The following is a 26035-nucleotide window of genomic DNA, read 5'->3' as shown; positions in this document are numbered from 1 at the left end:
CGCCTCCGACCGGTGGAACCGAGGAGGGATGTTTCGAATGCGCGCGGCTCGCTGCTGCCCATACAGCCCGGACTACGACTGAACCGAGCGAGTGCGGGCTCGGGAGCTCGAGAGCTCAACGACCAAACACACCACTCCCTCGGAAAGCAGGAAAGAAGTTTGTTGTTTTTGAGATGATTATTGCAGTACTACGTTCCCTCTCTGTCAAAAAATAACATTTTTCGACATCTCTTATTTGCTTTTATCATCAACAAGCATACACATTTTGTAATCACGGTGTTGCAATCTCAACAAAATGTCGCGTTTTCATTGGTCACATGTCGTCCTGTTGCCGGAACAGTGCTACTCCCATCACTGGAGATGACCTCGGTGTGTTAGATCTTTGATTGCTAATACAATGGGAAAATCGGCAGCGGATCGTTATGACTTATGGATTTCTATAGGACGCTCAGAGCCCGCGAAGAGTGAGTATCGCCATATTTAGGAGTTCTCAGAAACCTCCTCAGCGAACCTTTAAGTGTTCTCCTCGGTGTTGTATATCATGTTTATGTTGTGATGCTCTCTCCTGCTTGGACTCTAACATGAGCCTGCAGTATTTATAAATAAGTGTGGGTTACAAACCGCATCGCCGCTTTTGAACAATAGAACCAGGGGCGTCGGAAGTGTTCGGGAGATGAGGGGGATCGAGAAAAATGAATTTCCGCTTTCTTGTACTGAATTGATCACTCGAAATACCCCGAAAGCAAAGAACGACCGCCGCCGCAACTGCGCTGTACCCCCCCCCCCCCCCCCCCCCCCCCCCGTTCCGTCGACACAAAATCAGTCTTTTCTGGTCCGCTAGTGCCGAAAGTTACAAATACAGTCGTCAGAGACAAGTAAAACGCTGTTCCAAAGGCACATACAGCTTGACGGGCGATACACCTTAAAAATCATCCACACGACGTCGATTCTTAATTGGTATCCAAGCGTGCGAAAACTGAGACGCAGCACTACTGCATACAAAGTCCTGTTGTTGTCTTTTATGACGCCGCGATACTCGTGTTTGACTAGTTGGGCCTTTTTCCTGCAGTGCTGCGCTTTGGTAAAAATATTCACGTGTTCTCAAAGGCAGATGCAACGGTTTACAGAAGGTTTAAAAAAAAAAATTCAGCGAATGACTGCGAATGAGCAGAAAACGTGTCTTCACCTCTGCAACGTACTACAAGCTCAACTTCCGTTACATACAAGATGGCTGACCGGTGGCCGCATTCGCGGAGCGGGGAAGCCCCATGCAACAATTGTCACACAGATCAGTAACTAACCCGCCATAACTATCTAGTAGAACGCAGTCGCTCAGTCGGCTCGGTTCTTTCGGACAATTGACTCTCATCCACCTTTCCAGTTTACATCGGCCAGAATAACGACTGGCTCTTTGAATTACCGTTTCCTACGCGGAAAGCCGCGATATTTCTGCACGCACGAAGTATGAGTGGATACGCCGAAACTTTGCGATCTCGCGTCCAACGCTGCTCGCGTGAAGGAGGTGATCGGGACGGTCGGGAACGCCGGCCGGGTCGGTGTCGGAGCGATTCGTCGACGCTCACGGCAGACAGAGGCTGAGCTCAATAAAGTTTTCATGCCTGTGGTGGCTAAAAGATCTTTGAAGATGATCCGGTCTCAGTGAAAATGGAGCCGGCATGAGACCCCAGAGGTAGGCTGAATCGCACCGCGAACGGGAGCTAGTCGACGGGGAAAGACGCGGCTGGGTGCCGTCGCTCCCACTGTCACGTAATCGCCGCAATGAATGCGGTGTCGGCGCGGTTTAGTGCGGATAGAAGACAACGAATGAACACGTGCAACCATGCATTCACGCCGGCGAAAAGCCGTGTAAAACGCTGGACCTCAATCGTAAATCCCGTCTCATCTCAAGCGGCCAGCATTTCATTTTATGCAGCCATTGTAATAAAAGCACCCCTAGACGTGTGATCGCGGAACGAAGTACACTTTCAAAGGTGTGCATTTCACACGAGACCTTGCGTGTAAAAAAATATCGCGAGGCTTGAGTGTAAAACTAACACCATTCGGGGTATCCGCACTGGGACAACGGTTTTCACGTCTAGAGGTGTAGATTTTTGCTAGCAGTGTAGAGTTTGCCATCAGCGCTCAAGATACGAGTGCGCTAATATTAAAATTAGCGTGGGAGTTTCATATGGACTCTGCCTGGACTGATTATCGACACGCAGATTTGTCGTCTTTCTGCCGGACTACCAGGCCTGGGTTCCGGTGGGCTGCAACGACGACGAGGAGGAGATTATGATCCGGGCCGTTTAGCGAGCAAGCAGGAATCGCACTCGTTAAAGCCTCTCCCTGTTTTGACGACGTTAAAAGCTTGCGACAACGCTGTCTTCGTCTGCGGACGGAGCAGTAATCCCCTTTTCAGACATCCTCGCCAGAGACATCGGGAGGGCGCCGCGAGAGCACCGACGGCAGAGCGCGCAACAGGAGAGCGCCGTAACTCGAGAGTGCGTGTCATTAGAGCGCGCGTCACGGGAGCGCCGAACAGTTGCGGTCACTAAGGTGTTTTTTTCCGTGGGGAATTGTACAACCAGTCCAACTATCGAATCCCCTTCACTAGTGACTTGGTAGTCATACATTTAATTAACTGTTACGCGACAGCCAGCACTGCACAATATGTGAGTGCAGCCTTCATATTTCATCATTAAACATAGGAACGAACGAATTAATTTCTAGCGCGCTCCAAATTCCACGTGTTTCCTATTTTTGCAGAATTAAATTTTATGATATTGATGTAACACTTGGACGCACGGTAGATTCCTGCAGTCTTACTTTCAGTAAAGAACTAAAATGTCCAATCCCCAAAAAAAGCTCATCGCCAAACCGACTTTTTTTTTCTTTTTCAGCCATATTGATATGTGAACAGAATTCTTGTTTCTAAGGGACCAAGATGACTAGTAGAATTGTCGGAAGAGCGAAAGTAGTGACCAATTTCAAAAGGAGCACTCTATGAGCGGCAGCAATGACCACCTGTGCGGTAATGACTTCCCCAAAGGTCTGCATACTCAGCCAATTAAACGACACAAAGCATTTCAGCTCCGTGAAAATAAGTGTTAGAAGACCCCAATATCGATCATTCTCAAGGTGCGCAAATGCGCTCTCCTGATGCGCGCTCTAATGACATATGCTCTCTCATGTCGCGGCGCTCTGCTGTGGTGGCGCTCTCCTGTCGCGCGCTCTCCCGTCGGCGCTCTACACTTCGTTTCAGCTTATGTTGTACAGCACCGAAGGCTAGAAGCGCGAGCTCATAGCGTTGGCACCTGCCCTTACTGCACGAGAGCTTGTGCCACCGAGACGTGTCCTAGAGCAAGGAGCTCGCGCTTGTAGTCTTTCCTGAGGTACATCATAAGGTGAAATAGAGTATAGTGTCGCGCACTCTCGTGTTATGCAGCCGGATCTATTTTGTTAAGTTTTGCTATGCAGCGCTGCCTTTGTCGAGAGTGAGCGCAAGCCAAGCAAAAAGTAATGGCCGGTTGCGTTTCTAGAGACATCCGTTCAAGCCTCAAGCTGCGCCTGTTTCTCAGTTCTTTTTATCAAACACCACCGATCGATCGGAGAGCTAGACTCTCCTTTAGAATCAGTAAAAAAATATAAAACATATGTTGTTATCGAGTTAAAAATTTCGAACTTCAAAGACCGAACTGAGAACTTCGACGTACGGCAGATTAACGATTTTGTTCAACGACGCCCGTACGACCTCCGTGAACATCGCTGTTCTCTGGATTACATATAAGCATCGCTTTTGGTTATTGTTGCTTTTGCAATGATTACGTGCCTATTTGATTTATGTAAATACTATGACATATTTTTTTAACACAGTTTCAAAAGTTAGTGAACTCATTTTTCTGTACATCGTGTGAACCTGCGGAACAATTAGTTTTCAAATCCCTAGGATATAATTTTAATCCCCTCATCTTTAACGCAAACACAGCCGCATGGTAACAACCGAGTGCAGAACCTTCTGGCATAAAACAGCACGGGCATGCATAGGGGCACTAAGACCTCATTCATACGGGCAGCATAAAGGTTCCTTTAACATGGGTCTCTTTGCAGCCAACGAATCAGCCAGCGGCTATCGGTGGCGAGCACACACGACGCACGGAGGATTGCGAACAGATTTGCCGCCGTCCATAAAAGTTCCTTAGCTAAAGGTACCGTTATGATCGTGTCAATGGGTATAAAATCGATGGAGTATGTAAAACAATTACATCCAACAGATGTTTAATGTAGGTTAGCAGCTGATAAAACCCGTCTGCTCTATTGGCGTCTAACCCCTGATTAGACGTCAGTAGGGCAACCAACGTTAGCTCAACCAACGTTAGCTCGATTCCACTTCTGGCTTTCACCGAGTGCGGACGTGGGATGGCAGGCTTCGCCGGAGTAGCGATAGCGGCCCAGTCGGGCCGCGGTGACAGGAATGACTCTGCGTCTTCGGAGTATCAGATAATTTTGCCGCCTCTACCAACTGGACCTACGGTGCTGAACACCGTGTTTCTTCACGCCGATGTTCGGGGACGCCCGTACCGTGTGGAGGACTTCCGCGACACCCTGAGTCGTCTGGCACTGCTCCCCGAGGTTCTTACCTTAGGGGCATACCAGATAAACCACGTCTGGGCTGTGACCTTCAGGTCACCCGAGGGTAAACGGAAAATCATCGCTGCGGGCGACCTCGTTGTCCAGGGACGGCGATGCGTCGTCGTGGACCCGGCGAATAGGGACGTCCGAGTCAAGATTCATTGGCTGCTTCATTACGTTCCCGACGACGAGGTGAGGGTGGCACTTGCACCGTATGGCCAGGTGTTTGACGTAGGAGCTGAGAAGTGGCGGGTTGAAGGAGTCATGGGCTGCGGGTCGATGACACGCACGGCTGTTATCCGGCTCAAGCCAGGGATAGGGTTGGAAGACCTGCCCCACCAGCTGCGTATAGCCGGAGGACCGGCTCTCGTCGTGGTGCCGGGCAGACCCCCGCTTTGCCTGCGCTGTCAGCGGACCGGGCACATCCGCCGGGACTGCCGTGTGCCGAAGTGCGCAACCTGCCACCGGTTCGGCCATGACGCGGATCACTGCATCAAGACCTACGCAACGGCCACATGTTCGAGTGGACAAGACGCCAACGCCGAGCATGTCATGGATGAAGCAGACGCGCAGGAAGCACTGGAAGGGACGGGCCCCGCCACTAAGTCACCGGGAAGCACAGGCACGCAGGTCGACCGGGCCGCGTCTGAGCATTCGCTGAAGGTGGTCGCTGTTTCATCGGTCGACGCACCCACGGGAAACCGGGAAGAGGCGCCGACCAATAAAGACGAGACAGCGACAGGAAATAAATCATCGACGTCGAAGAATGAAGGGCCTGAGTTAAACACCGCGGTCCCACCGGTTAACGAGGTTCACATGGTCGACGCCAGCGGACTGGCTACGAAACGCCCGCATTCCGAAGACTCCGACTCTAAGCAAGTTGACGGCAGACCGACCCTGGCGGAGGCACCGGTGAAGGCGGCACCGCCTAAAAGGAAACCGCTTCGACCCTCTCCGAAACCTGCACCCGAACCCAGGGAACCGGACAAACAGGCCGGTTGAAGCGTCCCCGGGCCAGCTCCTGGTGAGGATACGCAAGTCACTGACACGCGGGGACGTGTAGCCTTAGCGGCAGTCTGAAAGTAGCGACGTTAAATGTTCGCGGGTGTACCTCGCGTCGCAAACAGTACCAGGTTAGAAGGCTGCTAATCGATAATGGCATAGACGTCCTAGCGATTCAGGAGACAAAGGTTGAAAGCGATGAGGCAACCGCTTCCCTGCTGGCCTCTTTTTTACATTACTTTGAGGTTTGCGTCTCTAGTGCCAACGGACTGTCCGGAGGATGTATGTTGTTTTTAAAGAAGTCTTTAAACGCGCGTGACCTCTCCCTCACTGTTGATAGCGAGGGCAGATTTGTTATTTGTGATTGCAGCTTGAGCAATGTTGAATACAGAATAATAAATTTGTACGCGCCAAACGATGTTAATTCTAGGAAAATATTTTTGAAAGGACTTATACGTATCTAGACTGCCAAAGGAAAATCATTATGTTGGGTGATTTTAATTGCGTTTGTGACGTAAGAAATCGCTCTTGTAAAACACGGCAACGTGATATTAGCACGGGTATTTTAAATGAAATGATTTCCGTATTCACTTTATATGATGTTGCGAATTACCAAAGAAATGACCTGGCGTTGCGGTACACGCATTTTCAAGGCACAAGTCATGCCCGTCTCGACAGAGCGTAGTATCGCGGACAATATGAGCTGAAACAGCGCTCCGGCCGGCGCACGGTACTACCTGCGCCGCCTGTCGCCTTGCTCCGCACACATGGCGCACCCTGAGTCCGAGATATTTTCTCACTTGCGCTCGCTGCGCCACTGCGCTCTTCCGGCCGTCTGCAAGCGAGGTGGTGGGTGCGACAGCGGGCATGTATGGTAGGGCGGCGGGGGGAACAAAAAATTACACTTGTCGTTCCCCTTTTGGTATTGATTTACTTTACTCTATCGCGTGAAATCCCGTAGAAAAAACGCTGACTGGTGAAGAAAAAAATATATGTGTCTTAAATTTCAACTGCGATTACCGTTTTTGAAAGTCCTATCAAAATACTTTGCTGGTTGTTTTTGTTTGATTATAGGTGCATGCACAAAGTGGGACATCGTGAAATATAGGCCAAAATCTTTATGCCGAATTTAGTCCGGCTCCAATGTATTTATTGTTTTTTTCTGTTTAACTGATCTCAGATGTTCCAAAAACGGTAAGCAGACATGTTACTGAGGAGCTTTTTGTAACCTTCATTAGTATGATAAGGTTCAAAAATATTATTTCTTTATTACTGGGCCCACGTGTTTGTTTCAAGCAAAACAAGTTGCTGACAAGACGCAAATATATGACACACAGTCATATATTTGTCAAGATAAGAAGATTGAAACTTAATCGAAAAAATATTTGCAGAGGACATTTTCAGACACAAAAGATTAATAGTCGGCGTGGAAGTTCAAGTGCACTATACAAGAAGATCGGGATGAAGGAGGCAAAGCTCAAAAGTATGCGTGGTTAACGGCGTCAAACAGTGTGTCGCAACCGTATCATCAAGCTTTGTTCTAATCGGCAGAAGTCCAGTTCAGGGGGTCCTGAGGCGCAGTAAAACTTGCAAAATAATTTATTACCGCGTCATTCTCCCGTGACCCGCGACCACGGCTCTCATCCTGTCTGGTAAGAAATCATAGAGCGAGGCTACGAAGTTTGGCTCAGCCCCGAATCCACTCCCATTCATCTCGCATTGCTTTCCACAATTTGCAGGCAGTGGCGCGGTGGAGGGGACACCGTGACATAGCTACCTTGATGCGCCTCCAAATGGTTTCGAGGATATTCAGATCGGCTCCTTTTAGGGGCCAAGGCAGCTTCGTCAGGCAGCGCTCCTCGAGGAGATACGAGCGTGACAGCGCATTTTCCACTTCGGCGCTTTCTTGAAATGCACTGATATGCATGTTAGCTGAAAACGTGAACATTGGGCTAGCAGACGGCCGGAAGAGCGCAGTGGCGCAGTGAGCGCAAGTGATAATTTATCTCGGCCTCAGGGTGCGCCGTGTTTAGGGAGCGATGCGTCAGGCGGCGCAGGTAGTACCGTGCACAGGCCGGAGCGCTGTTTCAGCTCATATTGTCCGCGATAGTACGTGTCGATTGAACTTTTAACTGGTTTCGATGACTACAGCGTGTCACCCGTCTATTTCTCCGACCTTGCGCTGGTTTCTTTCTTTGTCGGGGGAAAACAGAAAAACACCGGCTTCCAATGGGAATTGTGGAAACTTAATAACAGCCTGCTCAAGGATGACGTGTTTAATGAGTCTATAGATGCATTACTAGTGGGGTTGCATGACCGTACAGAGAGCCCCAGTACGAAGTGGGAATGGTTTATACGGGGGGTCAAGCTAACTGCTATAGAACGCGCTAGTACGCTCGCGTATACTGGAAGAAAGCAGAAGAAAAGCTGCTGCTAGATGATCTTCACCGCATTTCTAAACTAGAATGTGAACATCCCGGACAATTTACAGATCAGCTGAGTTATGTGAAACAAAAAATAGCTGAATTTGAAACAGAAAAGTACAAAGGAGCACTCGTAAGAGCTCGAGCGGAGAAATGCATTCTGGGTGAACAGCCAACCAAACGGGCACTAAGTGCAGAAGCCAAATATGCAAAAACAAAAAATATCACAACGATAGAATACAATGGCCTATCGCTATCGATAGCAGTTATTGAAAAGTCTTTTATCGAATATTATAGCAGTCTGTTTCGGCGACGGCAGCACGGCAGTGACTCGCAGCTTAAAGATTATCTAGCGGCGATGCCCCGTCTAAGCGATGAGATAAAGGAATGGCTGGAAGCTCCGATAAGTGTGGAAGAAATCGTGCGTGCAATCGATGACCTTCCGTCGAAAAAGTCTCCTGGGCCCGACGGTCTGACGGCGGCTTTTTATAAAAAGTACAAAGACGTAATTTCAGGACCCCTTCATGCTGTAATAATTGAAGCTTGTGACACAAATACGATACCACCGTCTTTCTTAAACACACACACTGTTCTCATACCCAAAGTTGATGATGAAGAGAAATTAAAAAATATAAAAAATTACAGGCCAATAGCCCTTGGGTTGATTACAAGGTTCTAATGAAAGTTTTAGCCCGGCGGTTGCAGAACGTTATTTGTAAGATTGTGGGTGAGCATCAGACTTGTGGTATCAAAGGTCGTTCAATTCTGACAAATGTTCACATTGCGCGAAGTATATTAGTGGTATGTGACGAGGAATTAGATCAAGTTGCCATGATTCAGATCGACCTAGAGAAGGCCTTCGACCGTGTACAGCACAGTGTATTGTATAAAATATTACATCACGTTAGAGTAGGCAAAATAATATTGAATTTCGTCCGCTTGGCATATACAGGATGTACTACCCAGCTAATAATTAACGGGAAGCTTACAACGCGTATTAGTGTAGAGTCATCCGTCAAGCAAGGTTGCCCACTGTCCCCGTTGCTATTCAGTTTATTTCTCGAGCCCTTTTGTAGAAACATAATTAAAAATAGACTTATAAATGTTTTTTCTCTCCAAGATATAGAAGTAAAACTTCTAGCTTATGCCGATGATGTTACTGTTTTTTGCAAAGATAAGAAAAGTATTGTCGAAGCGGTGCGTGAAGTAAAGTCCTACTGCGAGTTAACCGGCGCTGCCGTTAATTGGCAGAAATGCTGCGGCCTCTGGCATGGGACATGGGCCACGAAGCCCGAAGTCTTTGAAGATATCCGTTTTATGTCAACGCCAACTGAGTATCTTGGTGTTCCATTGCAACATTATAAACGATCAAATGAATACTGGTCAATGGTGATTCAAGAGACGCGAGAGAAAGCGGGTAAATGGGGTGGGTGGGATATGTCAATTTTTACGCGTGCCACTGTCTGCAACATTTTCTTAATTGCAAAATTTTGGTATGTACCTCAAGTTTTGGCTTGCGCTAGAGTAAATGTACAAAAATTACACCGTGTTTTTGCTGTATTCATTTGGCGGTCTGGGAGGGAAAGAGTATGTCGCGATAATCTGTTTCGCTGCGTCAAGAAAGGCGGGCTGTCCCTATCACATATATTTGTTAAGCAAGTTGTATCGCGGTTTTTGTTTTTTAGAGAGCAAACTAATCCTTTTCTTCGTGCTGTCATTCAGACTAGTCTCGCGGAGGAAATTCCTTCGTTCGTTGTTTCTACGTGTTACAAAAGGCAAAGGCGAATTGGTAGTTTTCTTCGCGACGTGATTGACGCTTGCCGGTTTTTGACTGTACGGTTCTCTTTTGAATACTTGTCAGCTGTCACCCGAAAACGCCTGACGCTAGATATTATAGATGCTGTCTTTCCTGTTCCTGTCTACCGTTCTATGTTTCATGCTGGCCCAGGGCAGGACGTGTTATCTAGAGTTAAGAAAATGTCTATCCCACCTTCTGTTAAAACCTTCTTCTTTAAGTTACACACAAACACTCTCCCAGTAAAAACTTGGCTTCATGAGAAAAAACTGTTCGTCCCTTGGGGCGTTGACTGTCCGCTGTGCAAAAAGCCCGAAACTACAGAACATGTATTTTTAGACTGCTGGGACGCCTTTCTTTTTTGGGATGTTCTCCAGAGAACTATTAAAAAAGATTTTACTTTAACACCGCATGGTATCAGGTTCCTTCCTGTTCACAAAGACAGCGAAATTCCGGTTGACCTTCTTATGCTTCTGGGCCTGCATGCAATATGGTGTAGTAGAATGGCTGTAAGGCATGCTGATGTGGACGCGCGTCCCGTTCGATTGTATTTTACGGAATCTGTTAGCCGCCTGAAATCTGTGTACGCCACGTTAGAGTGTCCGCCCGACTGGGTGCCAATATTGGACGCTCTAGAGAACCTAAAAGAATTTTAACATTCATGCTCGAGCCCTATGTGTTGTGCACGTGTTTTTATCATTGTAATTATCATTGATTGTTGAGTTTGTGTTCACTGTCAAAATCGGCAATAAAAAAAAAAAAAAAAAAAAAAAAACGTTAGCTTAGTTGGTAGAGCGCTCCACTGAAAATGAAGAGGTCCCGGGTTCGATACCCGGACCAGGCGTATTTTTTCGGTCGCATACCAGTCACCTAGCTGTGGTTGGGAGATCTGTGTTTGTTCTTTGTCCCCCTTGTTCCCCTTCTCCAGAGATTATTATCGTCATCCTTGTACTGCTCGCTTGCGCTTTTGCATTATAAAGAAATACCCGCCTCCGCACCAGATCATGAAAGCGGTTGTTATGGCCGCGAGTTGAAAAAGCTTCTCCTGCAAAATACGTTTTTTTTTTTGTTTTTTTTTTTGTTCTAGAGACATGTACGGCGTGGAGAAAAAAAAAACTATTTCATGTCTTACACTAAGAATTCACTCAATTGTTGTCCATAAAAGAAAGATTGGATATAAGGGGGGGGGGGGGGGGGGGTTCAGTTGCACAAACTCTTGCGTTCTGTAGAACGCAAACAACGTGAACCCGCACTGTTTCTCTACATTGTCAGGTCAGCACCTTTCACAGTATTGTATTCACCTTGGTTGGTGCGGGTTATTGCCGCTTTGGTGCTGGTCACCTTGTTCAAGCTGAGAGCAACAGCGTTTTCGACTGTTGGTTGGTCGCGTAGGAACGTATTTCTGCTGGGCGCGCGTAATCGACCAACGATAAATATTTTACCTGTTCGCAAGCACACCATCGGGCAGTATTTTGCTGACAACGTCTCACCAGTTTACAAATGATGAGAGAGATCTCGCGCTTTCTGATGTGCTTGACTTGATTCTTTTTTCGTGCACCGTTCGATGACAGCTTGTGTACGGCAGCAGAACAACTTGGAATTTCAACGGGAAGCACGGGTTGCCAATTGTTCCGAACTCGAAATAGCAAACAATCACAATTTCAGTCTTTGTCCGATCTCATTTTACCGTGGCACTCGGTTCGTAGCATACGATCCAAGTTTTCTTTCTTAGTTGGCGGCAGAAGTACGGTGTTTTAACGCGATAGCGTCAAGGAGCTCGTCTCGCGGAAAAGCCGATGTCGCTGGCGTCGTGACGGGAAAATCCTGATTAGTCGATGGGGTCATGACGTCACAGCCACATGATCTAGCGCGGGAATTTCAAACAACCGATAACACTTGCGTGAAACGTGACGTCACGCGTGGAATAAAAGTGGTTATGAAACACGACACATAATGCGACTTAAAGGTCGCCACATGTCTCAAACGATTTCACTAATAAATTAATTCGTTTGCCTTAAAAAAGAACTTGAAGAATTTTCGGTGAGATTCGATCCCACGAGCCTTCAGTTGCGAGCCAAGGGGGCTACTGCCTTGGCCATGTCCGCCGCACTTCCTGCCCACTGTAGTAAAGTGGTTAGTTGGGCGAGTTGGTAATGATTGAACATGGTTAAAATTGCGCACAAATCACAAAAGCGGTTTTAATGCTTAGATTGAGAGGCTTACAGCGTCTGGGTTTCCAACGCAGGTGCTAACCGAGGTGGTAGGAACTCTGATAAAAAAGCAAAAAAAATGTGAAAAAGCTGCACGTAATGTCGACAAAAAAAGAGTGGTGATGGTTCCGTATATACACAGAATTTCTCACAATCTCAAACATATAGCCAATAGGTACGGAGTCCCCTTAGTGATTTCAGCCCCCCCCCCCCCCCCCCAAAAAAAAAGAAAAAAAAAAAGGTCAAATTTGTTTTAAAGTTTGAGCAAAAGTAGACAATATTACAAAACGCAGGTTCCGCACAAAACACGTCCGCCCTTACGTGCCCTGTTTAGCCAGAGTGGTTTATGGCATTCCCCTTTACTGTGGTAGATCCTACGTAGGAAAGACAGGACGGTGTATTAATGACCGGTTAATGGAGCACAATCTTTCTCTAAATTTCACGGGGGGGGGGGGGGGGGGGGGGGGGGTCCCTACCTCTGCATTGTCAAGCGTGTAAGTGTACACCTTCTTTACAAAAACCTCGATAATTGGCAGATTCCACGAAAAACACACTAGGGAAATTTTTGAAGCTTTTAGTATGCTCCGCCTAGGCGAGCGTAATCACCTTTCTACAATCGTTTGTGTGTGGTTGATGGCGTGTGTCCTCCGCGTGCTCGGATGCCCCCGTGCGAGTGGGGCCTCGGCTCTAAGCTGATACCGCCCCGGGCTGTTCTTTTTTCTTCCTTCAATACATCGAGTTGTGAGTTCGCGCTCGTCTCTTCTCTCTTGCCTGTTCACTGTTCCTTTCAATTTGTGCGCAATTTTAACCATGTTCCTGCCCATTGGCAGGAAACTGTTCTTGCCCACTGGCAGGAAGAGCATGAGAGCGAATGAGAAGGCGACGCGAACGGGGCGAGATTGCGCTGTCGCATTCGACTCTTTTCTTGTTTCACTTTTGTCTGCAGATGATTGTTCAAAGTGAAAGCTTGGGCGTGTTGGTAAGGCTTGATGATTAAAACGTACAGCTCACAAAGACAGGACAGAAGAAAGAAGACACACAATCACTGAACTTACAACTGAAGTTTAATCATCAATGAACAACCTTATATCCACGACGGTAGGTCGTCGAATATAAGGTTGGGCCTTGACGATTAAACTTCAGTTGTAAGTTCAGCGATTGTGTGTACTTTTTCGTCTCTCTTGCCTTTGTGCGCTCTACCTTTTAATCATCTGGAAATAACGCTTCGTAGCACACAAATCCCGTTTTTTGCTCGAGTTAGCAGACAAACCGTTTGCGATCGATATATAAGCTCGCTCCGCGAGAGGGAAATTAGATCTCGTGCTCGCTCTCGCGGTGGCCAAAATCAGATTTCATGTGCGGACAACGTGGATACCAGCGGAGATGTTGCAGCCAGTGCAAACTTCAACGTGACTAACGCAACCGCGCTCATCGCACTGCGAACAGCGCGGCGGGACAACATTTCGAGCGTACAGGGTGTGCAGGTGACCAAAGCAAGACAGGAGCGCGGGTGGCGAAAGATCCGTGACAACGAGATAACTTATTTCTTTCTTCTTTTTTATTACAAAAAAAAAATTGGGTGTGTGTATGTTTATACAGCCTAGAACTCTGCCTCAACGGGGGACTTGTCTCCCAGGCGTAGACGAGAAATTTATCCAGTGCGGTACCACCACTGCTAGCCTGGGGTCTTTGACGTGCATCACGCAGTGGTGATACACGACCGCATGCCGGTACGACGCTCATTCAGATCGAAACGGGCAGGGGTGGATTGAACCCAGGATCCCTGGGATCTGCAGCACGAGCTTCGGCTCCACGTTCTCCGAGCTGGTGTGCGCTAACCCACTCGGCCGCCGATCCCCCCTTCACCATTCCAATATTTACAAGTCCTCAGTTCAACGTGCGATTTTCTCAGCCCATCACGCGCATGTTTGTCGCTTTCAAAAGGGAGCACATACCGCTCCATACGCACGAACATTGAAAATGAAACCAGCCAGAAGCCCATTTTTGGAAAGGTTCATACTCGATGTCAACTATTTTGTGCTGCGTAGTCAAAGCTAGCGTAGCTTCCACAGTGCTTCAGCCTTGCACTGCTGCGAGAGCGCGTGGCTTCTTGCGTTTCATTCGCATGCGTTCGGGCATCAAGCTTTGACATAGTTGGAACACTATGAAAGCTAAGTTCACCTTTACAAGTTAGCACAAAATAGTACGCCAAGTATTGAGCAGGAGATCGAACCATAGGGGGCGCTTTACCGAGCTTATTGTCCCCACAGCCCGGTGTTTACTAACACAGCATAACAAAGAAATCGAAGCTCGCCTAGCACGGTCTGGGCACGAGCGCTTCGCTCTGACCAGTGCTTTGGTCCCACGGGGAGCGGCCTTCGAATAGACATCTTCGATTTCGGATAAGAAACAAACAGGGAAATTGGGTTTGTTGTGTCCCCAGCTGAGGCGCACCGCTAGAGACGTGACAGTTCGATCTCCACCCCAATAGGGCACGAAGGTTCTTCGCGCTCGCCCACCACAAAAGTCAATGACGCACAGTCATAATAGACGCTTTCAGGCAGCTGCTGTGAATGGGCGCCCCCATAACCGACCTTCAGTTTTCGTTTCTTCTTATTCCGTTCGCTTCCCTTCATAATTCCGAAATCAAGACAGGTTATTGCCATAGTAAGTGTTAATGTGTCCTTCTAACCAGTATAGGCCTTTGTGGGGGTTAGTCAACGCCGACTTCAGTGGACTCGGCATCTCGGTAAGACAAGAAAAGGTCGGCTATGGCGGCTCAATCTGGCGCGTCCTGAAAGCGTCTATAATTACGAGCACACACTTAAAAGGGGAATGGAGGAGACCACTCCCCCCCCTTTCAAGTTTTTCAAGACCGACGTTCTTTATGAAAAAAAGACGACATTTACCAACTTTTATTTAGGAATAAATTTTTAGTTTTGGCCGGAAATAACAATTATTAGGTCAACGAAATAGACCTGGCGAGGGAATCCTTAGCCCGGGACGTTGCATCAGTCCGTGACGTCAGATATGCCTGTAGACCCTACTCTCCCCTTATGCCTGACTCCCAAATCTGCCCCTGCATTATCATTGTCATCATCATTATTATCATCATCATCATCGGGACAATGGGTTGCGCTTGCCATGTGTGCAGACAACAAAAGTAAAGGTGGGACACTGGTGGCGCAAGGTTCTCGGCAGTAGGAGATGATCCTACTTAGGAACATCCTTGTTTTGCGATGCGCGCCCGTGCACTCGTGCACCTTGAACGCCGGGAGCACATGTTAAGATTGTGCATAAATACTGTTCACTTCTTTTGGGGAACAGGGGACAAAAATGTTTTTAACTTTTTTTTTTTTTTTAAAGCAAACTGTCGTGCTTCGAAACGGCTTGCTGGGGATGTGTGCTTAGAGGTGGGTGTCAAGTCCGGTGAACTTTGAGGAAAGATGCGGGTCGGAGAAACGTTTTACAGCGAAGCTGTTAATCGCTAGGGTTCCATGGATTTTTCGTGTGCGGGTCCAAAAACTCTACGCTCGCATCGCACCCACGCGTCGCACGTGACGGCGTCTGCAGCAGTAACTGTACTAAAGCAAAAGCCTAAAACAAATGGCATCTTTCAAGCGCGTTCGTCAACGCTTTATTTTAATTATTTACTTCAAATCTTTTATACGGGGAAGGTGTGCGCGTGGGGCGCCGTAGAACACCATTTCCTGCATTCTAATTGAAGCTTGGGTTGCCGTTCTCCATTTTCCATGCCACTTCTCTTCTCTCGTCATAATGGGGAGGCCGCGTATAGTTCGGACTCCCGAAGAGCAACGCGCCTGCAAAGAGCAACGGCAAGAACGGCAACGATAAGGCCTTTTTGTCACGATGACCACCGATCAAGACAATAAACGTGTTCTTACCTTTGTTCAAAATTCTGTGTCATGTCTGTGTCATGTCCTCAACAGCTTCGCTGGTCATCCACCTTCACAGAGTAGAATGGCTCCCGATTTTTATATATTTTTCCTGTGATAATGGAACTTCAGATACTTATGAAGTTTCGTCTTTTCATTTCAAAAGACTGTTATGTGGAAAGTGCCAGTATTTAGTCAGAATCCATATACATTTTATTTTTAATTGAGAAAAGAAAAAAATGAAAGCCGTTTACAACTCCTTGTAACGCCGAATTAGGAGGCAGCTCTTGAGGAGGAGGAGGGAAGGGTGCTGAGGGTCACGTGTTCTCGGGGGGGTCACGTGACCTCGGGGGTCACGTGACTTCGAGGGGGTTGCGTGACCTGGGGGAGGGGTCACGTGACATCGGGGGGGGGGGGGGTCACGTGACCCCCCCTCCCCGAGGTCCCACCGAAGGTACCCGAGGTCCTCCCGAGGTCCTCCAGAAGGAACTTGAGATGCTCCCGAAGGAACCCGAGGTTCTCCCGAGGTCCTCCCAAAGGAACCCGAAGTCTTCCCGAGGTCCTCCCGAAGGAACCCGAAGTCTTCCCGAGGTCCTCCCGAAGGAACCTGAGGTCCTCCCGAAGAAACCCGAGGTCCTCCTGAAGAAACCCGAGGTTTTTCCGAGGTCCTCCCGAAGGAACCCAAGGTCCTTCGGGAGGACCTCGGGTTCTTCGGGAAAATTTACCCATAATGCACCGCGCGGTTACGCCGACGGCGGCGGCGACGCCGACGCCGCTCAAGCCGGAAACGGGCGCCTGGGAGCTGGGCTCTAAAATAAAGACCTTATAATGCCTTTTGTTTTAGAATGCCATTAAAAGTTAGTTAAAAAATACATAATTAAGACATTGCAATTCCAAATAAATATCTGTACTTTACTTATCCTCAAGATCATACCCACTTTTTGTTTACTTTGAGTGAAAGATTTTTAAATACAAAAAAACAACAAAAAAAAACAACAACAACAACAAAAAAAAAAAAAAAAACGGAGCGCACAAACTGTAAAGACAACCCACAGTTCAAAAACGAGAAAAATGCATTTGAAAGTTCAGAAGATGTATTCTCTTCAAATATCGGCTTCAGTTGCATAAAATGTGGCAAGCTCATACGAAGGATGTTCAGGGAGCATCCAGAGTCAATAAACCCGTCTCATACTGTATGCTGTAACTTTTCTGGCCCCTCTTGCACCACGTGCCGTCAGTCATCACCGACATTAGCTGTTCCTCCCACTTCAGAATTTCAGTCTTCACGATCTTTTGGTTGGCAGTCTTCGCAATTACGGCATGAACTTTCTTGCTGGTGAAGGTCTTCTGGTGTTTTGTTGCTAGGAGGTTGATAATCACACAGAAGCGCAGAAGCTAGCGGCTTTCAAGTTGACGACAAAACTCGTCCGGGCTCCCGCTGTCGTAGCTTCGCTTTGCGCTGATACGTTTCCATCTGATGCGGCACGTTTCGACGAAAACGTCAAAAGAAAGTAGTTACTCGGGGCACTTGCTCGTCTCAGTGTAGTTTGAAAAAAGATGAAAATCCCACGCGTTTTCCCTGGACACGTAAGAGAATCTGCACTCGTGGCAAGAGTGGGCGGATCGCACCACTCATGAGTCTCGTCAGCGCGCCGAATGTCTCACATTACTGAACTGGCAGAGTCACAGCCACGTGTTCTGTACTTATTTTTGAAGAACGCGGTCTTCGTTTCCGTAGCGCTGACAAACGTGAACGGAGCATCGATTGCTTCGGAACAGTCGCCGTTACCGTGGTTAGGCTTAGCACGCAAAGGTAAACGTTCCTCCGCTGAAGTTCACCGCTTTCGTTTGGTTCACGCTCTTGAAATTGGCACTTGCTTCTACAATGACAAACGCAAAAAATCGTGCTTGTTAGTGTTGTCTACCGCGAATCAAATTGGAGAAACGTAGAAAGTGCTGCTGTCCTATCTCAACTCTCAGCTAGTTCCCGTTTCGTGTAGGGACAATTAAAGATAACATAATTTTGATAATTCTGCTTTGTTAAGAAGATACGAAACCAGAGGTAGACCAGGGCTTTTTGTGAATGTTTTTATTAGTTAGTTTTGTACTGTTTTTTAAATATTACCCTAAACTCGCAAGTTTTCATCAGGAGTTGCTTTTGGATTATGTAAACTAGAATTTAAAAAAATAATTTGCAACACATGTACTTCATCGCATTAGTTATTTTCATTCACATTTTTAAACGCATCTTCTTTTTTTTTGTTTATATAAACTATTTTATTGCAGGTATAGCAATATTGCATGTTTCAGGCGATGGCAGTTCTCATTTTGCTTACCGGATAATTGAACTACGCTAAAGTATTTAATAAGGTGTGAAACTTCAAATATATGCGAAGAACTGAATTAGGGCCTTTGTTAACTTTCGTGGTAATGCTATAGTGGCCTATCAAACTTTACCGTTTTTAAAACATCTGCTTTATGGACACAACATAAAATTAATGGCGCCTAAGAAGCGGGTTGTATAGTATAGACCTATATTACTATACATTAAACTACCTTCGCAATTCGTACCCAGTTTTTTTTTGTTTGTATACCAGCTTAGGTAATAAAGAACACATTAAAAACTGTTTGGCGACTTTGTTGAGGTGGAGGCCAAAGAACTGCTGATTTATTGTGTTCAGTAAATTGTCGAGGGCGACGCTGACGCGTCTATTATCATCATTCTCAATATATTTTTAGCTCGGCGAGCAGAACATTCTTGAATGGTTTATTGCTTCAGTTAGTGCGTCAGATTTATAAATTGGATGTATTAGTATACGTAATCAATTGTGTTAATAATCATAATCCTTGAAAAAAAGACAGAAAAGGCGATGTTTGAGTTTATTAATAATAAACTAAAAGAGTGGTCATCGTGCTTTGGGGGGGGGGGGGGGGGGGGATCACGAACATGAGCAGAACGAGGGAGCGGCGTGTGCGAGCAGATAGCACGAGAGGCTCAAAGGAGCCCCGTCACCTCGTCGGCTTCATTTCTTGAAAGTAGCAGTGTATCTAGAATTTGCTTAACCACCAACTTGTCGAACTACACGAATGCGCTTTCTCACTTTAGGTTTATTACGGAGGGAAAGGTAAAAAGGTGTGGAGATCGCTTGCTTGTCCCAGTGGGTGTGAGTGTTCCCACGATTCATGCCTCGTGTGTCACTATTATAATGGTGGTGCAATCTGAAAGCTGGCAGCAGCCTCGCAACGGCAAGGACCAGGTAACTCTTCAGAAATTGGGTTCGAAATACAACCAAAAAGCGAAAAAAAATATTGGAAGGGATTATGTTTTTATTTGCGGTTAAACAACACCTTCACAGAGTGGGATAGAACGCTCACCCCGCCTAGTTTTGTAAGCATTTTCTTGAATTCTAGCCGTGAAATTCAAGGTGGCGTCGTTTCCAGCATACAGATTGTGCTGCGCTTTATGGGCAATCGCAAGACCCCACTGCCGTTCCCATCCTCTGAAACCGACCATTTTAAAAATATTTAGCTCCTAAATATTTACAATGCAGGTAAAGTCACGGGCACGTGACCCTAGCACAGCGAAATGCTTTGTTTGCGCGAGAGCTCGCGCATATAAGAAACAGTGCGAAGCCAAACATAACAAAAAATGAACAGCCTTAAAAGTGTAAAAACGTTGTTTTATAAAGACTTACAAACATCACTTTCCCAGTACATTTAGTTTTACCTAGTATACACTTTTAAATCGTAAAATAGGGTCTGGTGAAGTGAGGCACCCTTTTTGTTTTAGCAACATTAAAAAAAACATACTTCCTGCACCAACGTTTTTTACTTGGACGCACATTCCTTGCGCGTAGATCTATTAGGAATTACGCGAAATATTGACTACAACAAAGCAACATACGTGCAACCTTCGTAATTGTGGAGGTGGTCAGCTGTGAATGAGTATTTGTTTATTGTCGAGCACATAAGGTGGTGGATCAGTAACCACGGTCATGATTACTCGCTTGTGTGTGATTCATTACGGCTGTTTTTGCTTGATCTGTGCATGTAACAACTGCATGTGGTACTTGTTGCTTGTGAACATGCTGCTCCCTGAAACATCCCTAGGATGGTCGTCCCAACCCTATTTTAGGGTGTTGGCCAGCATGCGGAGAGTCTTGCCTAACACCCTCATGGTGCAAACCCCGGCGCGCTCGCGCCCATGCCTTTGTAAGCATTCAAGCTTAAGGGGGGTAGGCACTGAACCCTGGAAAAGTAGTGCCGTTGCCTTCCCCGCCGGCTAGCAGAACACTAACAGATACTAACATACAGACACCAAAACCCCGCAAAGCGAATGGCTTAACAGGATGTGTTTCCACGATAATCGCCATTTCGATCCTTTTGAAGCTTCGAAAGGATAACTCCGAACCAGACGCGTCAAGATTGTAATGGCGCCTCGTTGAACGGAAATCGTTCCTTGCTTATGTAGGCGTTTTTAGCACAGTACATGCAATCAAAATATAAATATGGCTAATTTCCACAGATATCTTAATGATATTCATTTTCGTGCGTATTTCACAGCAGTAAGATTTTTTTCCAACGGTGCGAAGCGCCGCCGCCGCATATGGTGGCGGTGTGAATATGTGCGCTTGTTTCGCCGGTGTGTAGATACAAACTTCTCAGTGTACAAAAAATGTGTTTATAAAGGAACCTCTCACCGCAAATTTAAATCGGCTAACCAAGGTCAAGGTCAATTTGGTCTCATTCCATGAACCAAATTGACGACCATACGGGCTATCCTGTCTACTCCATGTCCTCGTCTGTCTCTTTCGCTTTATATACTTGTATTTAGTAGGATGAACAAACTCTCCACTTCAATATTTTAGATCGTACGGGACCTTGGCGCTACGTTTCCAGTATCGAGTTACTTTGGGGACACTAACCTAAGCTGGAAGAAAATAGCGTCTGCTAGATAATTATGACTCTGTAAGTCGTGGTATTGTATTGTATTTTAATTGGCTTTATAAACTAAAAAAACTGTTGGCCAAATACGGCCCTCATTTTTTTATTTTCAATTGGATCAAACCTGTTATGTGCAGGTCGAGAGTAACAGTTTATTTTCTTTATTTTAACTCTCACTTAGAAATTAAGTAATTGAATTGAGTCGTCGTATTAGTTATTAACTAATCTAATGTAGCTTTATTCGTCGCTAAATTTTGTTTGAATTCTTTGGTAAGCTGGCCTTTTTTAAAAATAAACATGGAGCGCTTTTTGATTAAACAGTATGTTTCGTGACATCCAGTCATTAAAAAAAAAGAAGAAAGTTCACGTTCAAGGCACTGCATTTAGTCAAAAAACATAGCGCGTGATCAAGATGCCTTGCTACTTGAGAACATTGCACTAATAATAATAATAATAATCTTTAATTTTCAGGTGCCCTAAAACGGCCAGACGGCCTTCTCTTAGGTGCACCAACTCGTACAAATGAAAAATCTTAAACAATAACCCTATTCCTATTAAACAAAATATGAATATACACTGACGCGCTATAAGGTGACCAAAAGTTCGTCAAACTGACAGCGATATGTAGAAAGTGGTGAGCTGATGTCAACTTGAGGTGGCACAATGCTCTTGTGTAATGTCTGTAAACGAGAAATAGGTGGCACACTGCATGGTGAACAAATATCAGAACAGGTGAACTGTCTCGTAGCGTGGAAAGGAACACGAAATTAGATTTTGCTAATAAGTCATGAGGAATCAATGGCACCATTAATGGTCTTATGCAGGAATGCTAAGTCCCGAACAGTTCATTTGTGGGATAAAAGCTTCAGCGAAATTCTAGTTAGTAAGCATTGATAGTCATCATAGACGCGTCTTCCAATCCACCTATATAAAAAAAAGAATTCGAACAAATCTTTTTTGTACACGTTCTATGATGAAAGCCTCAGTTACCTACACGAAAGAAAATCCACGCGTCGGGACTTACACTGCATATCAATGAACAGCATATCTATTAGCGATGGCGCTTCGTATACTGTGAGCTGCAACTAAATCAGAAGAGGAGAAGGGAATGTAATTAGTGAACGTGTGCCTCTCTGGGAAGTGGCAGCTGCAGCTCTCTGGTTTCGAATCAATTAACTACAGAGGAGAAAACATTCGGTAAATTTAATTTAGCCGAACCACCGCGTCTACTCACCATTCCCTCTTTCGCTACTCCTACAAACCAAACGGTTGAACAGAAATCGATGAATGGTAAAAAAAGATACTGCCGGTGCTTTTTTTTTTTTTTTTCTCTACATGTTGAGGAATAGCAGAGAAAGCAGATAGATGCTTTATAGAAGCGCGTTGGGATAACCAATGCAGAAAATTCACAAAATAACGGTTTGAGAACAGTTGGCTAGAATGGTACAAGGACCCTTCACTTATCTCCGACCGTGAAGCGTCAACGTGCCTTAATCAACATTCCAGGTAAAAGGTCCATCCAGTCACGTGAGTCACACTTGAAGTAAAAGCTGCAAATCAGTCGATTGGGCCGTCACGTCCAGCATTATTTTTAAAGGTCAGGTGATCAGAAGCTCATTATTAACAAACAAAGCAACTTGATGGACACTTCATTGATCATAATGAAATTATAACCTTCTTTTTTTTTCTTTTTGCCCAGATGCTTTGTTACATCATACGCATACACGCACAGAAATACACACACTACAAAAAAATTAAAATTTACCTAAATCCAGATTCGAGTTTTTTTATATTAATTAGTATATCAATAAAAGTCCCGCATAATAAGTTGGGGCCGTGAAAATCGCTTTATTTTTCTACCCTAACACATACAAAAGTCTTGCACACACAAAAGTCTCGCTTAGAGTTTTCTAGCGAAAGTTCATTCTTTGTTATTATGACCTGATTCTAACGTAATACAGTGAGTCAGGCGAACAATCAGGATCATATTAAGATTCTCGACTTGACAGTAAAGGCACTTATTTTTTCGTTGCTAGGCATACGCCGAAGCAGATATTTTATTCAGCGATACGAAGTGAAAGCTCCGGAGCTCGTTCGGCGTTGTGCCAACGTTTCGACAAATAAACGCGCAAGACATCTATCCCACATTTCAGACAGCTCATCGCAACATGACTCGCGGAACGTGAATCTGTAATTGAGATGTTTTTTTCATCGTATTTATCGCAACAATAATGGAAACCAATTCTAAGATGTCTCCCGGAAATAATATTGACCGAAGCCTTAAGACCGACGAGAGTTTGAGTATGCCTCTCGTCTGGCGATGTCGCCAATAGCTCCTCTTTCCAGTTGGCCGCGCTGTGTTCGTTCCGCAGTTAATCGATTGTGCGGAGGTTAAAAAAAAAAAAAAAAAAAAAAAAAAAAAAAAAAAAAAAAAAAAAAAAAACGTTAGGCCGAGTTATTCAAGCGTGGCGCTCAAATGAGGGCGGAACAATTTTGCTGAGCCACCGACGACGGATTCTTTTGAGAGCGTCAAACGACCGAGTTTCACCGCCGCTAAACGGGATGGCGGGCTGCCGCCCGTGTTCGCCGAGGCCCCCGGGACCGCCAAGCGAGGATCGTTAGTGATATGTGTGCGTGCGTTGCTTTTTCTTTTTTTTGTTTACTGGCATTCAAAGAAGTGGTGGTGGTGGTGGCGGCGGCGGCTGCTGCGGGCCATATCGGCCTAACCTCGTTGCGCTTGTCTCCAGAGCGCGCGCGTACCAAAACACGACAGATGGAGTCACGAAACGTCCCCAAAGGTTGCGGGCGATGGCAGGGGTGTGCTCACGCAGCCCGCGTTAATGTCTCCGGAAATTACAAATGTTAATCCACTCACAATTTTTTTTTTGTTTTAAAAATAGTGTTTTTCCACGGGAAACTCGAGAGGCGTTAAACCTTCGCCTTTTTAATCGTTCGCGGCGCAATCATTTGGTCGTAGCGCCAAGTAGGCCAAACTCGACGGAGTTCGCACCGGAGATCGCCTTCTAATTTTTTTTTTTTTTTTTTTTTTTGTGCGTGTGTGTGGAAATTATCAGAAGCGGCACTATGGTGACTCGGTACGAAAGAGGTGTCATGTATAAGGTTGGAACAGTATGTGTGTGGGCCATTTTTTTTTAATCTCTTATATGTATTTTTGTAGCCTAAAGATTGTTTTATTTAACCATTTATTGCGCGTTATTAATAATTCGTGATTTTGTGTTGTTTTGATCATACTTTACACGCAAAATGTGAATTTGCCAGACTAACTTGACTTAAGCTGCACATTATATGACGCTACCAGATATCAGCTACCAAAAGAAATCTCGGCAAAACAGCAGCGAATGTTCAGTAAGATTAACCCTCGCGTTATTAGGCTGTCACGGTAAGTAAACTAATTGAAACCCATCGGCTTAGTGCTGACAACATTGCCATAAAGGTAACACGGATGTGCAATTATGTAGCGTTTTAGTGTGAAAAAAAGCATGACCAAAGACCCTAGCTATCTAGGCAAGGCATTAACCAAACCTTAAAACAAAATAAGAAAAATGGCTGATCAGTAAGACGTTAGACGTAACCTAATTGTTGGCATAAGCGATGTTCATGGCCGATGGACGGCGCACAATCTCTAAAAAAATATACAAATTTTTTTTTTTTTTTCATATAGGCGTGTTTTGCGAAACCTTTTACAACACACTGTTACACCCAACTACGATAACTGCGTCTGAGGAGAACCATCATCCACGTCATTTACTGCTCCTAGCTTGACCCTCATCGGGACGAACGCCAAGTTGAGCAATCGTGCCAAGCGCCTCTAAGATATTATCGCCATTGATGCTTCTTTTTGACGCCTTGTGCCAAAAGACACGAACCGTTCTCCGGATGGGCTCACTCTTCACTTAGATGACACCAGGCTGACATGGACAGCAGAACAAGCAGCTGGCCCGGCAGACAAAGCTCGAGCGTCAATAAACCTCCGCGAGTGCATCAAGGCGAACATGAGCTAAACAATAACGGTGAAAGCTCATCCTCGTTCAATATAGATCAAAGAGCAATCCGATCTCAAAGGAAAAAGAAATGAAACGAAACTTGCTATCAGTTCTTTTTTTTTTTTTTTTTCTCATTCCGTCGACGCTCATTCTCAGCTCGCCGACGAAGGTTCCGGCAGAACCGCATTCTAAGCATCGCGGGGTATTGTTTGAAAGCCTGGCTCGAAACCAGCCCCGCAGGATTATCTCGTCCATGCGGACTTGGCCCAGATTATTGGCTTGTCGATTGGATGCCTTCTCTGGGCCTCTCTATTGTGTCCGTCTTTGGTGGCAGGCTTTGTTTCACTCAGCACTAGTTGCCGTTGTTGCCGCCGTCTAGGGGAGCGATGTGCGAGCGGCCCTGCCTGGGGGAGCTCCATTAATCAGGAGGCGGAATCGGATGCTCCGACGGCAAGGGTGGCAAGTAGAGCTGGTGCCCGAGATTAGGCGCCGCTTCTTAGAGCGCCTTGTGGAACTCGGCTCCGGCGAGGTGCCAGGCGGCAATCCGTCGCCACGGACAACCTCTGCCTCTCTCACTGAAACGAAGGAATGCGGCGGCAGCGCGAAGTAAAGGTTGCCGAAGTAGTATCACATCCCTTGTAACACAGGCAAAAGGATCCTTTGTGGTGTATACTCTTTCGTTGTATTTTTATCCATTCGGTGATCAAGGTCCAGGCAGATGTAGCCTAAGAGTCTGTAATAGCCTTTCTCGTTTTTTTTAGCCTAATAATATAACATTTACAAACGCTCGATGTTAAGTATCAAAGCTGAGTGATAGTTCTTTGATAACAAAACTGAGCTTTTAGACGAGTAGTGTCCGCCTTAACTAAAGCAAGCCCAATATCTTGCGCGCCTGGTTACACTTTGGAAACACTCATATAGGAACAGCACGTATGGCTATCGCGAAAGCTCTAATTTTTCACTTGGGAAATAATTTATAAAATAGGTGTAAACGTTTTTTTGTATGTGCAAGTAATATAAAGCGTGATTTTGTGTTCGATGCAAATAAAAAAAAAGTTAATTGAACACGGACTGTTTCCTACGACAACCAAAAACACCGGCAGGAGTGAAAGAAACATATGCTCCCCTCGGG

This window comes from Ixodes scapularis, unplaced genomic scaffold, assembly GCF_016920785.2.
Source record: "Ixodes scapularis isolate PalLabHiFi unplaced genomic scaffold, ASM1692078v2 PGA_scaffold9__187_contigs__length_104089568, whole genome shotgun sequence".
In the NCBI taxonomy this organism is placed as follows: Eukaryota; Metazoa; Arthropoda; class Arachnida; order Ixodida; family Ixodidae; genus Ixodes; species Ixodes scapularis.
This window is presented reverse-complemented; position numbering follows the sequence as displayed.